At 37.5% G+C, this 15,920-nt stretch overlaps 1 pseudogene across 1 annotated transcript in view; it reads right to left on the bottom strand.

Moving 5' to 3' along the window:
* LOC308296556 (microfibril-associated glycoprotein 4-like) overlaps positions 1-15,920 on the bottom strand; it is a 35,155-nt pseudogene that overhangs the window by 18,130 nt on the left and 1,105 nt on the right. Inside the window, exons 2-4 of the transcript in view lie at positions 15,665-15,761; positions 13,800-13,959; positions 13,093-13,185 (exon numbers count right to left, since the gene is read on the bottom strand). The product of the transcript in view is annotated as a microfibril-associated glycoprotein 4-like (transcript). The remainder of the gene's footprint in view (positions 1-13,092; positions 13,186-13,799; positions 13,960-15,664; positions 15,762-15,920) is intronic.

The raw sequence follows: 15,920 nt of genomic DNA, 5'->3' as shown, positions 1-15,920 counted from the left end.
ACTTCTTAATTTTTATCTGATTTTATACTATTTGCTGTATAGCGACTGGATTATGGTAATATTTGTCGAATTTATTATAAATTATTGGCACTGTAAAACAGGTTGGGAATATTTTTAGAGGTACTTAGGTACATCATGAACAAGGTGATATAGTTGATTTATGGTAACAAACCTTCTTAATTTTTATCTGATTTTATACTATTTGCTGTATAGCGAATGGATTATGGTAATATTTGTCGAATTTATTATAAATTATTGGCACTGTAAAACAGGTTGGGAATATTTTTAGAGGTACTTAGGTACATCATGAACAAGGTGATATAGTTGTTTTATGGTAACAAACTTCTTAATTTTTATCTGATTTTATACTATTTGCTGTATAGCGAATGGATTATGGTAATATTTGTCGAATTTATTATAAATTATTGGCACTGTAAAACAGGTTGGGAATATTTTTAGAGGTACTTAGGTACATCATGAACAAGGTGATATAGTTGTTTTATGGTAACAAACCTTCTTAATTTTTATCTGATTTTATACTATTTGCTGTATAGCGAATGGATTATGGTAATATTTGTCGAATTTATTATAAATTATTGGCACTGTAAAACAGGTTGGGAATATTTTTAGAGGTACTTAGGTACATCATGAACAAGGTGATATAGTTGTTTTATGGTAACAAACCTTCTTAAATTTTATCTGATTTTATACTATTTGCTGTATAGCGAATGGATTATGGTAATATTTGTCGAATTTATTATAAATTATTGGCACTGTAAAACAGGTTGGGAATATTTTTAGAGGTACTTAGGTACATCATGAACAAGGTGATATAGTTGTTTTATGGTAACAAACCTTCTTAAATTTTATCTGATTTTATACTATTTGCTGTATAGCGAATGGATTATGGTAATATTTGTCGAATTTATTATAAATTATTGGCACTGTAAAACAGGTTGGGGATATTTTTAGAGGAACTTAGGTACATCATGAACAAGGTGACATAGTTGTTTTATGGTAACAAACTTCTTAATTTTTATCTGATTTTATACTATTTGCTGTATAGCGAATGGATGGTATTATTTGTCGAATTTATTATAAATTATTGTCACTGTAAAACAGGTTGGGAATATTTTTAGAGGTACTTAGGTACCTCATGAACAAGGTGATATAGTTGTTTTATGGTAACAAACCTTCTTAATTTTTATCTGATTTTATACTATTTGCTGTATAGCGAATGGATTATGGTAATATTTGTCGATTTTTGTGCGCTGCAGTGCCAGGGGCGCTGTCAATTTTCCTGGGTTCCATGGGTCCCCTGGAGGGGGTCTACGAAGTCAAAGTCCCGAATTTCTAAAAAAATAATTGTCCGATCGTAGTTAACATTGGAGGTCCAAAAATCAGAGCGGCGCGAGGGGGTCCCCGGAGCTCCAGGGGGTCCCTGGTTGGTCCCTCGGCCGAGGCCCCTCGGTCGGATGCGAGAAGGAGCGGCGTCGGCCCCTCGCCACCCGGTTCTCAGTCTCTATATCCCCAGGGGCGCTGGTATATCGCCAGGGGTCCCTGGAGGTGGTCCCCGGGTGAAGGGTCTGCCACTCTGGAGTCTGAGGCGGAGGCCCCTCGGTCGGATGCGAGTGGAGCTGCGAAGGCCCCACAAAAGCCAGACATTGTGATTCCAAGTCCCACTCAAGATATATGAGCTACAGACATCACTATACATCATATTCATTCAGTATATGAGCTACAGACATCACTATACATCATATTCATTCAGTATATGAGCTACAGACATCACTACTCTATACATCATATTCATTCAGTGTATGAGCTACAGACATCACTACTCTATACATCATATTCATTCAGTATATGAGCTACAGACATCACTATATACATCATATTCATTCAGTATATGAGCTACAGACATCACTACTCTATACATCATATTCATTCAGTATAAGAGCTACAGACATCACTACTATATACATCATATTCATTCAGTATATGAGCTACAGACATCAATACTCTAATGATCATATTCATTCAGTATATGAGCTACAGACATCACTACTCTATGCATCATATTCATTCAGTATATGAGCTACATACATCACTATACATCATATTCATTCAGTATATGAGCTACAGACATCACTATACATCATATTCATTCAGTATATGAGCTCAGTATATGAGCTACAGACATCACTACTCTATGCCATCATATTCATTCAGTATATGAGCTACAGACATCACTACTCTATGCATCATATTCATTCAGTATATGAGCTACATACATCACTATACATCATATTCATTCAGTATATGAGCTACAGACATCACTATACATCATATTCATTCAGTATATGAGCTCAGTATATGAGCTACAGACATCACTACTCTATGCCATCATATTCATTCAGTATATGAGCTACAGACATCACTACTCTATGCATCATATTCATTCAGTATATGAGCTACAGACATCACTACTCTATGCATCATATTCATTCAGTATATGAGCTACAGACATCACTACTCTATGCATCATATTCATTCAGTATATGAGCTACAGACATCACTACATCATATTCATTCAGTATATGAGCTACAGACATCACTACTCTATGCATCATATTCATTCAGTATATGAGCTACAGACATCACTACTCTATGCCATCATATTCATTCAGTATATGAGCTACAGACATCACTACTATATACATCATATTCATTCAGTATATGAGCTACAGACATCACTACTCTATGCATCATATTCATTCAGTATATGAGCTACAGACATCACTACATCATATTCATTCAGTATATGAGCTACAGACATCACTACTCTATACATCATATTCATTCAGTATATGAGCTACAGACATCACTACTCTATACATCATATTCATTCAGTATATGAGCTACAGACATCACTACTCTATACATCATATTCATTCAGTATATGAGCTACAGACATCACTACTCTATACATCATATTCATTCAGTGTATGAGCTACAGACATCACTATTCTATACATCATATTCATTCAGTATGAGCTACAGACATCACTACTATGCATCATATTCATTCAGTATATGAGCTACTGACATCACTACGTGGGGGGGGGGGGGGGGGGGGTCTAATTTAAAGCATCTGTTGATTGAATAGTATGTAGTTCCATATTTTATACACCCTTGGTCTCGAAAGTCTAGAAATTCTAATTTACCAGCTCGCCTTGAACGCACCATCCCCTTGTCAAACCGTAAACAGCCGTGTAGAAGCGCACCATATTTTGAAGTGAGGATAGCGCGATCAGCTTTTCCTGAAGTGGAGATAGCGTGACCGCAGTGTTTTTAGACGAATTAAGCGAATATTATACGCATATTCGCGTCGCTTTTTGGTGTGTGGGTCAGTGACGTGACGTCCCAAAAAATGTGTTTTTAAAAAAACTTTAAATTGCAGGCATAAAAGTTATTTACTTTTGTTCTACTCACTCTCAACCTTATGGAAATACATTTTGTTTTTAGATATTTTATTGGAATCAGACTTTATTGAGCAGTTTGTTGTACTTGTGCCTAAAATCGTCATATGGTGTGACATGAAAATAATTGTTCATAAAATGAAAATGGAGTACATCTTTCTTAAGTTACTCACTTTATCAAAGTCCTTTATCATAACTAACCAGTGATCCACTATAGTTTTTTGAAAATTAATTATATCTGTATATTTTTTTCATAATCGACACTCTGTGTGAGGCCCATGTTCATGATCTTACAACATATTTTAAATGTATTCTGTCAAAACTTTCTCTAAAATTACACAAATATTTGTGACTCTTCCTGATAATATTCTCTATGTAATCCATAAACATTTTTTTGGTTTAATCATTAATAAAGGTATGATTTCTCACTATTTGGAATGTCACACCAAATGATTTAGTGTCACACCGTATGATCATATCTTCATGTGTCAAAGCAAACTGTGTTTTAACCTACCTATTAGTGAGTACTGAACTTTACTGATTGATTAAACAATTACCCAGGATAACATGGCCTTAATATTTCTGAACAGGATATTATTGTTGGGCTTTAACATGGGATAAGAAAGAATTGTAGTAGTAGATGGATGATGAGGATGTGCACAGGAATGCTACGCACACCTAAGTCTTCTGCCGGCCCACGGCAGAAGGATCCTAAAGGGACAATAAGGCGCATAGCCACACTTGGAGCCAAGGCATTGAAGGCAACATTTTATTAACACCAATTAGTGGAAACAGAACTCAGCATTCAGGTAAATTGCTTTTTTCCGAAGTCTCCTGAACTTGAACACAGCATTTTTTTGTGTTGAACAAATGTAATTAGGAATCATGACATTACACCACATCTCCACTAGCTAAAGAGTGCTGGGTTGCGCAACTCCGAAAATAGCTGATCTACAAGCTCTCGCAGCACAACGTGTTGAGAGCTTGTAGATCAGCTATTTTCGCTAGTTTTGTCTCGGGTCCTACCTTAACACTGTCCACTGTCCAGTCCAGTGAGTGAAAGTACAAAAGTATTAGATCAGATTAGATTATACATTTAGACTGTATTGTACATCAGCCAGTCGTATTTGGTGAGGGTAGCAAACCGGCTGCCTTGTTGCGGTTCTGCTATGCCACAGACAACCTCCTGCTCTTCGTAGAAAATGCAGTCTCGCCCCTTTGGCTCCTCTCTCCTTGCTGGGTCATTGTTTAGTTTCTCCCTGTACTTTCTCGTTCTCTCAGCACTTGTCATTTTCCAGCTGACAAAAGAAAATGGAATGTATAGTTTAAGACAAAGAGAAAATATTGTTTAGATTGAAACAATATGTTAAGGTTTCTGTGAAGGGGTTTCTGCTCTGTCTGATGAATTTGAAGTATCACTGAATGAAGCTAAATTACATTTTATGTAAAAATGTTTAAAACAAATGTTTAAATGTACAAAAGAAACATGGAACTTTGTTATTTGTTGTTATATCTGTAGTTAAATACAGTATAAATCATATGGTGTGACAGTCAAGTCATATGGTGTGACAAGCAGACATGTCACACCATATGATTAAGTGTCACACCATATTACTGTTTTCTCCATTTAGGTTTACCTTGAGGCTACTATGTACACATTAGCATGCTAACAGCATGCTAGCTATAACAAAGCAGCCTAGATCTACATGGAAATATGACCAAAACTTCAAATAACTTAAGCTTTTTTTAAAGAAAAGGTGTCACACCAAAAGACATCCAGAATGGTGAGTTTGTCAACGTTTCAACAAGATGGCATTTCATGAAAATGTTAAAATCATAACTCACCTCAGACACCTGTCTTGCAGTTGTGCTGGGAGTGCTGAATAGCCTTACAGAAGAAGGACCTCTCTAGCCAATAGGTGTCCAAATAATTGCCTGTTTAATTTTTCCAAACTAGTGTCACACCAAATGATTTTGGGTTGGGGGACAAAATGTTTTTGATCAGAAATGACTGAAAACATTATGCTTTGACTTTGAAAAGATATAGGCTCAAAATAGACATTTTTTTTAGCCTAAATTCATTTTCAAATGATTTTTAGCAATTCTTTTTCTTAGTTTTATTCAAGTTCCCACTTTGAGAAACAAGGTCAGGACAGTCACACCATATGAGTTTTGCCATGTTTGGTTGAAGATTCTGAAGAAATGAGGAATGAAATGTTTTAATCTTGAGTAAGTTCACATAAAGCTTAAGGTCCTGCACAATATTCAGAAGGTTTTTGACAAATATATTTTTTATTTATACATGTTTGACACCGAGGACAGCAAAAACGTTACGTCACGTCACCCACCCGTGTATGGAAAAGGGCGAATGGCGAATTCTTCGCCTTTTTGGTTCGCTTATTCACGTCGCTTTCGCTAATTCGCCGGTGTGGACAGAGCTAGAGTTGATGGAATAAAGAAGACCTTCATAATGTCAAATATCCAGAGTAGGATAGGGAATATTTGAAGCACTGTATTATTGGCAAAGTATGTTCATTAACAAGGAATTTGACCATATTTTCAAGACAGAACAATTCACTATACTGGAATAATGAATCAATATCCCCCAAAATGCAATGAAATACATGAAACATAATGTTGCTTACTTGCTTTATTACAGTCACGTTTCACATTTACGGTATACTTTGTCATACAACTGTTGGTAAGTGACATGTCCAGTGGTGGAGGAAGTAACTCAAATGCTTTACTTAATACCTCAAGTAAAAGTACTGTAATCAAAATATGACTTGAGTAATAGTACAAAGGTATTGGCATCAAAATATGCCTAAGTGCCAGAAGTAATAACTTTTTGAATTTGAATGTGTCAAACCTAAAACAATAGCAGATCTAAGCTCACAACGCGTCACGATCAGGTGCGTTGTGAGCTTATGTATCTGCTATTTTTGAATAGGTGAAATATAATATAGCAAGCACGACTCCATTTCTCTTCTCTTCTCTGGACAGTTTTACCGGGTGCACGGTCGGGAACGTAACTTTAAACAAGAGAATACCAGCACTCACGGAATAGTCTTTTAAGGCACTTTTATTATTAATAAGTTGGCTCGGCACGCCACAGAGTAAACAACGGACGCGTTTCGGCGTATAGCCTTCTTCAGCGTTGTATCTAACAGACACCGGAAAGAGTCACATTTTATAGAGTCCGCAGTAAAGACACTTCCCGTGTCTGTGTAGAAGCTACTAACCTCAGACCAACAAATACCCAAGTGCAGTCATAAATCAAATCAAATTTCTTTTCATTATACATAGAGTTAGAGTATCAGAGTCAATCCATCGAATATCAATTACATTAATTATGCATAAAGAATCATCATAATTCCATTGAATATCATTCATTTATGAAAATCCCAGGAAGGTTACACTTAAAGAAACAAGTCTAAGTAATCTACAAACTACACTAAGGCCCATCTGGTCGAGTCCTTAAAAAGGAAAGGTAAGTTAACAGGACTTAGTTTGACAAGTATGTTTTCTAAAAAAGAAAAAATAATAACAAAAACTTAGTGTGCTGCTGCTGCTGGAGGAAACAATTAAAACAAGCAAGAAGAATTCATTCTAAAAAGGTTGTAAACCTAAAAAAATCAAAATAAGCCTAAAGAACAAGTCAATAAAGCTTGTCTTATTATAGGGTCTCACATCTCAGAAGAGATTCAGTGTAATTCAAGTCCACCCCTCTCTTTAAGGGTTGTTATTCGCTCTACAAGACACTAGGAAAAAAGGCCTTTAAAGGTATACCAAACCAAAGCCTCGTCAGGATATAAATTAATGAAATAGCACATCCTAGTATATTTAGAAACCCCTCATATACGGTAGTCTACATCTCAAAAAACAATCAATGAATACAGGAAAATACATTTAGAGTCTATAATAGCCTATTGATGTCTTTTTTCCGCGATAAGGTTCTTTGTCAAATATTTCTTCAGCATATAGCCAATGTTTGAATATTGGAGAGTTCATTCCTAGTAATAGTGTCAAAGTCATCACCAGACAGGATCCAGGGGGTTTCGTTGAAGTCAACCCAAGTTACTTGAAACGGCCACAAAGGCTTGTTACGAGTAGGTTTTTTGTCAAACCGGAGATTCGAGTCAGTCTTCTTCCCAGGGTGTAGACGATGTTGTAGCGTCCACAGCGAGGCGTCCTCTATCAGGTGAGAAGCGTGATGTGAAGACCTCCGTGAGCTTGGTTCCTTCACGGTGGTCATACAAAGACGGTTATCTCTCTGGATCAGGCGTCGTCGCGTCTGTGGTTTTGTAGATCCCCTGGTCCGTCTTGGTGAAACTGCAGCGTGCCGTGCCGCGGGAGGTGCGTCGCTCGGGGCAAGAACATCTTTACATAGAGGAAGCAAGCACGACTCCATTTCTCTTCTCTTCTCTGGACAGTTTTACCGGGTGCACGGTCGGGAACGTAACTTTAAACAAGAGAATACCAGCACTCACGGAATAGTCTTTTAAGGCACTTTTATTATTAATAAGTTGGCTCGGCACGCCACAGAGTAAACAACGGACGCGTTTCGGCGTATAGCCTTCTTCAGCGTTGTATCTAACAGACACCGGAAAGAGTCACATTTTATAGAGTCCGCAGTAAAGACACTTCCCGTGTCTGTGTAGAAGCTACTAACCTCAGACCAACAAATACCCAAGTGCAGTCATAAATCAAATCAAATTTCTTTTCATTATACATAGAGTTAGAGTATCAGAGTCAATCCATCGAATATCAATTACATTAATTATGCATAAAGAATCATCATAATTCCATTGAATATCATTCATTTATGAAAATCCCAGGAAGGTTACACTTAAAGAAACAAGTCTAAGTAATCTACAAACTACACTAAGGCCCATCTGGTCGAGTCCTTAAAAAGGAAAGGTAAGTTAACAGGACTTAGTTTGACAAGTATGTTTTCTAAAAAAGAAAAAATAATAACAAAAACGTAGTGTGCTGCTGCTGCTGGAGGAAACAATTAAAACAAGCAAGAAGAATTCATTCTAAAAAGGTTGTAAACCTAAAAAAATCAAAATAAGCCTAAAGAACAAGTCAATAAAGCTTGTCTTATTATAGGGTCTCACATCTCAGAAGAGATTCAGTGTAATTCAAGTCCACCCCTCTCTTTAAGGGTTGTTATTCGCTCTACAAGACACTAGGAAAAAAGGCCTTTAAAGGTATACCAAACCAAAGCCTCGTCAGGATATAAATTAATGAAATAGCACATCCTAGTATATTTAGAAACCCCTCATATACGGTAGTCTACATCTCAAAAAACAATCAATGAATACAGGAAAATACATTTAGAGTCTATAATAGCCTATTGATGTCTTTTTTCCGCGATAAGGTTCTTTGTCAAATATTTCTTCAGCATATAGCCAATGTTTGAATATTGGAGAGTTCATTCCTAGTAATAGTGTCAAAGTCATCACCAGACAGGATCCAGGGGGTTTCGTTGAAGTCAACCCAAGTTACTTGAAACGGCCACAAAGGCTTGTTACGAGTAGGTTTTTTGTCAAACCGGAGATTCGAGTCAGTCTTCTTCCCAGGGTGTAGACGATGTTGTAGCGTCCACAGCGAGGCGTCCTCTATCAGGTGAGAAGCGTGATGTGAAGACCTCCGTGAGCTTGGTTCCTTCACGGTGGTCATACAAAGACGGTTATCTCTCTGGATCAGGCGTCGTCGCGTCTGTGGTTTTGTAGATCCCCTGGTCCGTCTTGGTGAAACTGCAGCGTGCCGTGCCGCGGGAGGTGCGTCGCTCGGGGCAAGAACATCTTTACATAGAGGAAGCAAGCACGACTCCATTTCTCTTCTCTTCTCTGGACAGTTTTACCGGGTGCACGGTCGGGAACGTAACTTTAAACAAGAGAATACCAGCACTCACGGAATAGTCTTTTAAGGCACTTTTATTATTAATAAGTTGGCTCGGCACGCCACAGAGTAAACAACGGACGCGTTTCGGCGTATAGCCTTCTTCAGCGTTGTATCTAACAGACACCGGAAAGAGTCACATTTTATAGAGTCCGCAGTAAAGACACTTCCCGTGTCTGTGTAGAAGCTACTAACCTCAGACCAACAAATACCCAAGTGCAGTCATAAATCAAATCAAATTTCTTTTCATTATACATAGAGTTAGAGTATCAGAGTCAATCCATCGAATATCAATTACATTAATTATGCATAAAGAATCATCATAATTCCATTGAATATCATTCATTTATGAAAATCCCAGGAAGGTTACACTTAAAGAAACAAGTCTAAGTAATCTACAAACTACACTAAGGCCCATCTGGTCGAGTCCTTAAAAAGGAAAGGTAAGTTAACAGGACTTAGTTTGACAAGTATGTTTTCTAAAAAAGAAAAAATAATAACAAAAACGTAGTGTGCTGCTGCTGCTGGAGGAAACAATTAAAACAAGCAAGAAGAATTCATTCTAAAAAGGTTGTAAACCTAAAAAAATCAAAATAAGCCTAAAGAACAAGTCAATAAAGCTTGTCTTATTATAGGGTCTCACATCTCAGAAGAGATTCAGTGTAATTCAAGTCCACCCCTCTCTTTAAGGGTTGTTATTCGCTCTACAAGACACTAGGAAAAAAGGCCTTTAAAGGTATACCAAACCAAAGCCTCGTCAGGATATAAATTAATGAAATAGCACATCCTAGTATATTTAGAAACCCCTCATATACGGTAGTCTACATCTCAAAAAACAATCAATGAATACAGGAAAATACATTTAGAGTCTATAATAGCCTATTGATGTCTTTTTTCCGCGATAAGGTTCTTTGTCAAATATTTCTTCAGCATATAGCCAATGTTTGAATATTGGAGAGTTCATTTTTTGAGATGTAGACTACCGTATATGAGGGGTTTCTAAATATACTAGGATGTGCTATTTCATTAATTTATATCCTGACGAGGCTTTGGTTTGGTATACCTTTAAAGGCCTTTTTTCCTAGTGTCTTGTAGAGCGAATAACAACCCTTAAAGAGAGGGGTGGACTTGAATTACACTGAATCTCTTCTGAGATGTGAGACCCTATAATAAGACAAGCTTTATTGACTTGTTCTTTAGGCTTATTTTGATTTTTTTAGGTTTACAACCTTTTTAGAATGAATTCTTCTTGCTTGTTTTAATTGTTTCCTCCAGCAGCAGCAGCACACTACGTTTTTGTTATTATTTTTTCTTTTTTAGAAAACATACTTGTCAAACTAAGTCCTGTTAACTTACCTTTCCTTTTTAAGGACTCGACCAGATGGGCCTTAGTGTAGTTTGTAGATTACTTAGACTTGTTTCTTTAAGTGTAACCTTCCTGGGATTTTCATAAATGAATGATATTCAATGGAATTATGATGATTCTTTATGCATAATTAATGTAATTGATATTCGATGGATTGACTCTGATACTCTAACTCTATGTATAATGAAAAGAAATTTGATTTGATTTATGACTGCACTTGGGTATTTGTTGGTCTGAGGTTAGTAGCTTCTACACAGACACGGGAAGTGTCTTTACTGCGGACTCTATAAAATGTGACTCTTTCCGGTGTCTGTTAGATACAACGCTGAAGAAGGCTATACGCCGAAACGCGTCCGTTGTTTACTCTGTGGCGTGCCGAGCCAACTTATTAATAATAAAAGTGCCTTAAAAGACTATTCCGTGAGTGCTGGTATTCTCTTGTTTAAAGTTACGTTCCCGACCGTGCACCCGGTAAAACTGTCCAGAGAAGAGAAGAGAAATGGAGTCGTGCTTGCTTCCTCTATGTAAAGATGTTCTTGCCCCGAGCGACGCACCTCCCGCGGCACGGCACGCTGCAGTTTCACCAAGACGGACCAGGGGATCTACAAAACCACAGACGCGACGACGCCTGATCCAGAGAGATAACCGTCTTTGTATGACCACCGTGAAGGAACCAAGCTCACGGAGGTCTTCACATCACGCTTCTCACCTGATAGAGGACGCCTCGCTGTGGACGCTACAACATCGTCTACACCCTGGGAAGAAGACTGACTCGAATCTCCGGTTTGACAAAAAACCTACTCGTAACAAGCCTTTGTGGCCGTTTCAAGTAACTTGGGTTGACTTCAACGAAACCCCCTGGATCCTGTCTGGTGATGACTTTGACACTATTACTAGGAATGAACTCTCCAATATTCAAACATTGGCTATATGCTGAAGAAATATTTGACAAAGAACCTTATCGCGGAAAAAAGACATCAATAGGCTATTATAGACTCTAAATGTATTTTCCTGTATTCATTGATTGTTTTTTGAGATGTAGACTACCGTATATGAGGGGTTTCTAAATATACTAGGATGTGCTATTTCATTAATTTATATCCTGACGAGGCTTTGGTTTGGTATACCTTTAAAGGCCTTTTTTCCTAGTGTCTTGTAGAGCGAATAACAACCCTTAAAGAGAGGGGTGGACTTGAATTACACTGAATCTCTTCTGAGATGTGAGACCCTATAATAAGACAAGCTTTATTGACTTGTTCTTTAGGCTTATTTTGATTTTTTTAGGTTTACAACCTTTTTAGAATGAATTCTTCTTGCTTGTTTTAATTGTTTCCTCCAGCAGCAGCAGCACACTACGTTTTTGTTATTATTTTTTCTTTTTTAGAAAACATACTTGTCAAACTAAGTCCTGTTAACTTACCTTTCCTTTTTAAGGACTCGACCAGATGGGCCTTAGTGTAGTTTGTAGATTACTTAGACTTGTTTCTTTAAGTGTAACCTTCCTGGGATTTTCATAAATGAATGATATTCAATGGAATTATGATGATTCTTTATGCATAATTAATGTAATTGATATTCGATGGATTGACTCTGATACTCTAACTCTATGTATAATGAAAAGAAATTTGATTTGATTTATGACTGCACTTGGGTATTTGTTGGTCTGAGGTTAGTAGCTTCTACACAGACACGGGAAGTGTCTTTACTGCGGACTCTATAAAATGTGACTCTTTCCGGTGTCTGTTAGATACAACGCTGAAGAAGGCTATACGCCGAAACGCGTCCGTTGTTTACTCTGTGGCGTGCCGAGCCAACTTATTAATAATAAAAGTGCCTTAAAAGACTATTCCGTGAGTGCTGGTATTCTCTTGTTTGAAATATAATATAGGGCAAGATTGCAATTGGTAGTCCTGATCGAAATCTATAACTACACCTTTCAAATTATTTGAGTGGAATCAAGTAAAATATTTGCTTCTGAGATGTAGTGGGGTAGTCGGGTAGAAGCATGAAGTATTGAAAAATGAAAATACCGGTAGTAAAGTAAAAGAACTAAAGTTTGTGTCACTTTCCACCACTGCATGTGACAGTAGTAGGCTATAAACTGTGCAGGACCTGCATGTGTTTGAAGTGTAAGACAATGACTCTATTCATCTGTCTGTTCATCCTGCTCTTCTCTTCTGGGTAGAGGTCTGACCTTCATACTGATGGACTTCAGGGAATAGCTGGAACCTTTCCAAGCATTCCATGTAACACCATATGATCTACACCCAGCATAATCTCCCCACAGATAAAGTCCATTGGGATTTGAATCATAACAGTGTCTGTACCAGTACCCACCCATATATTCACTAGCACAATGTGATGAACCGCTATCTTGGTCTCGGTCTAGAGTGGAGAATTTCTGTCCATTGTGATTGCTCAGTGAGTCACCTGGATGGAAAGAGTTAAAAGGGGAAGGTATAAGTGCAATACAACACTGACCACGTCGTCGTCATCATCATCATCATCATCATCATCATCACAAATCAGTAGTTTTAAGATCCAAAAAAGGAAGAAAATAAATACTGTATATAAGCATATACAGTAATAAACATAAACATGTTTATTAAACCACCAGTTAATCTCTCAATACATTTTTAGATTCATGTGAGTGGAGTTTTGCTACTGTTTTATATTGATGGGTGAGTGGGTGGAATGCTGCATTAAGGAAAGTTTATAATTTGCACTTATTTAAATAATTTTGAGTGGCAGATCTACAATTTGCAGCCCTACATTATTTACATATCAGATGAGAGAAGCAGAGCAATTAGCCTACAGTGTTATATCCAAAACATAGCACAGCACAGCAGTGTTCATTTAAGTGTTCTTTTTTGCCATTTAATTATTTGATTTAACTCCCTTTCTTCTTCTCCCTTTGAGAAAAACAAACCCAAATAATAAACAATGGAGCTTACGCTAAAATAATTTCACCCACATCTTCGTATCTGTAAACCAGTGATGAGACAATAAAGTTGATTCTGATTTATAAAAATACAGTACAGTACCTGCTCCTCCATCCGTGAAACGACCAGCATGCAGCATGTATCCATGTTCCTCTGATTCGATGTCGAAGGAACTGTACTGAGCATAGGCAGTGTTCCCACTGAAGTCCTCCATGTCCACTCTCAGCTGACTCCTTTTGTAGGTCAGATAAAACAGGTTCTCCTTTTTTTAAGTAAAAGTAGCAACACCACAATGAAGAAATACTGTTACAAGTAAACGTCTTAAAGAGGTGGTGCCATGATTTCCCCCCCTTTAAAACATGATTATCAGGTATTATGATTAAAGATTTTTTCCAAAAAAAAGTGTACAGAAAAAGTTAAAATTGTGTTTTTATGTGGCCACACCCACCAGTTCATTGGTATGCGTGGTTGTCATGGTGGGTGGTGATCCAGCTGAAGTTAGACACACCCACGTATGTTGGGTGAATGGTAATTAGGGGAGGGGTTAATTCTGTGATATAATAAGTATGTGTGTTTTTGGACCGGCATGTTTGACCCCACAAGGTGGCAGCCTACTGCTAAAACCCAAATAGAAAGGCAATACATAATTGCTCATAACAACCACACCAGGGGGTCTAATGAAGTACTGTCAACCTCCTAGACACATGAAAACCAGAAAAAGTACAAAACTATGGCACCGCCTCTTTAAGAAATATTCAGTCCTATATAAATAAATAAATAGTAAATTACCAACGTAAAATAATAATTTAAAGCTGTAAAATTATGTCACAATGTTTCAAAAAATAGCTGATCTGCATACCCAGTGAATAGACCGTTTGTCAGCCTTCTGATTGGTCCCTGAGACTCCCTGACTGGCCAACCAGAAAAAAACATTCACTTTTTGCTATCGGGGGTGGAGTTTGTGCAGTGGAGAATGTTGCTTCAGGCTTTCAAAAACTGTCCGCAGTGCGCGACACGGAGATCGGCCGGTACGGTGATAGTGACGGCAAGCGTCAATCGATCTCGCTCATCATAACGAATAAGCTTCAACAAACTAGTTCACATGTACCTTATCAATGGTCTAAGAGTCACGATTGGGTACATATAATTTAAATGGGCAGAATTACGAAAAGCCAGCCTATTATGTGAGGAGAAACATTCTCTCTGTCCTCTTCCTAGTACCCAAGATGCAATGCGCTTCTCTTTCTATCTCTGATCCAGAGGATTAAACTAATTAAAACATTTATTTTTCGGGGGAAAACTACTGTTTTGCTATGTAATTACTGTACCTTTTTCTTCCCTTTTTATTAATATCACGTAGATGTGTTTTTTGTGGTACTTTATATAGCTGTAATGAGGCTATGAAGGGGAAAAAAATCCCATCCACTTCCACTATAAAAGAATCTGCAAAGAGGATTCTGTCCCACTGGGATTAAACACATTAAAACATATATTTTCGGGTAAACCCCCTGTTTTGCAATGTAACTACTGTACCTTTGTCTTCCCTTTTTATTAATATCACCTAGGTGTTTTTCCTTTGGTACTTTATATAGCTGTAATGAGGCTATGAAGGGGAAAAAAATCCCATCCACTTCCACTATAAAAACAATCTGCCCAGGGTTAATGTCCCATCATAGTAACAGGGCAGAATGGGGCGGGATTTACAAAAGGGTTTATTGCATGACAACCAATTGTTAATTATTTAACTCATAAGTAAAGTTTTCAAATAATTGAAGTGTAGAAGTTTAAAGTATCGAAAAATGGAAATACACAAGTAAGACATGTAGGCCTAGCAGTTTTACATTTTAGACATTAACCATTTATTTTTGTATTGTGTCTATCAACCATTTAATGTCTAATAGTTCATATGGTTACATCTCTGCTCCTGATGACAGCACACATTTACTTTAACTGTAGAACCCTCTCACCTAGCCAGTATTCTCCATCAGCATTACCAAAGCCCCTCTTGTAATGCTCCCAGGGTCTGGTGAACAACACGGTGCCATCCATCCGTCTTTGAAAAACCTTAAAACACAGAGTGGGGAAGAGAAAAGCAGAAGGAGAGGCAGAAAGAGGGAAATCCAGGGAGGTTATAATTTAATTTGTGATTCAATCATTTGAATGACAAAAGCCTACATACAATAACACTGACTTGATGTTGTTATTGAACAATTTTATACACAT

Source organism: Nannobrachium achirus, assembly GCF_963921795.1.
Source record: "Nannobrachium achirus genome assembly, chromosome: 2".
NCBI classification, from domain to species: Eukaryota; Metazoa; Chordata; class Actinopteri; order Myctophiformes; family Myctophidae; genus Nannobrachium; species Nannobrachium achirus.
The sequence above is the reverse complement of the archived record's forward strand: the minus strand, read 5'-3'. Positions and strand labels throughout refer to the sequence as shown.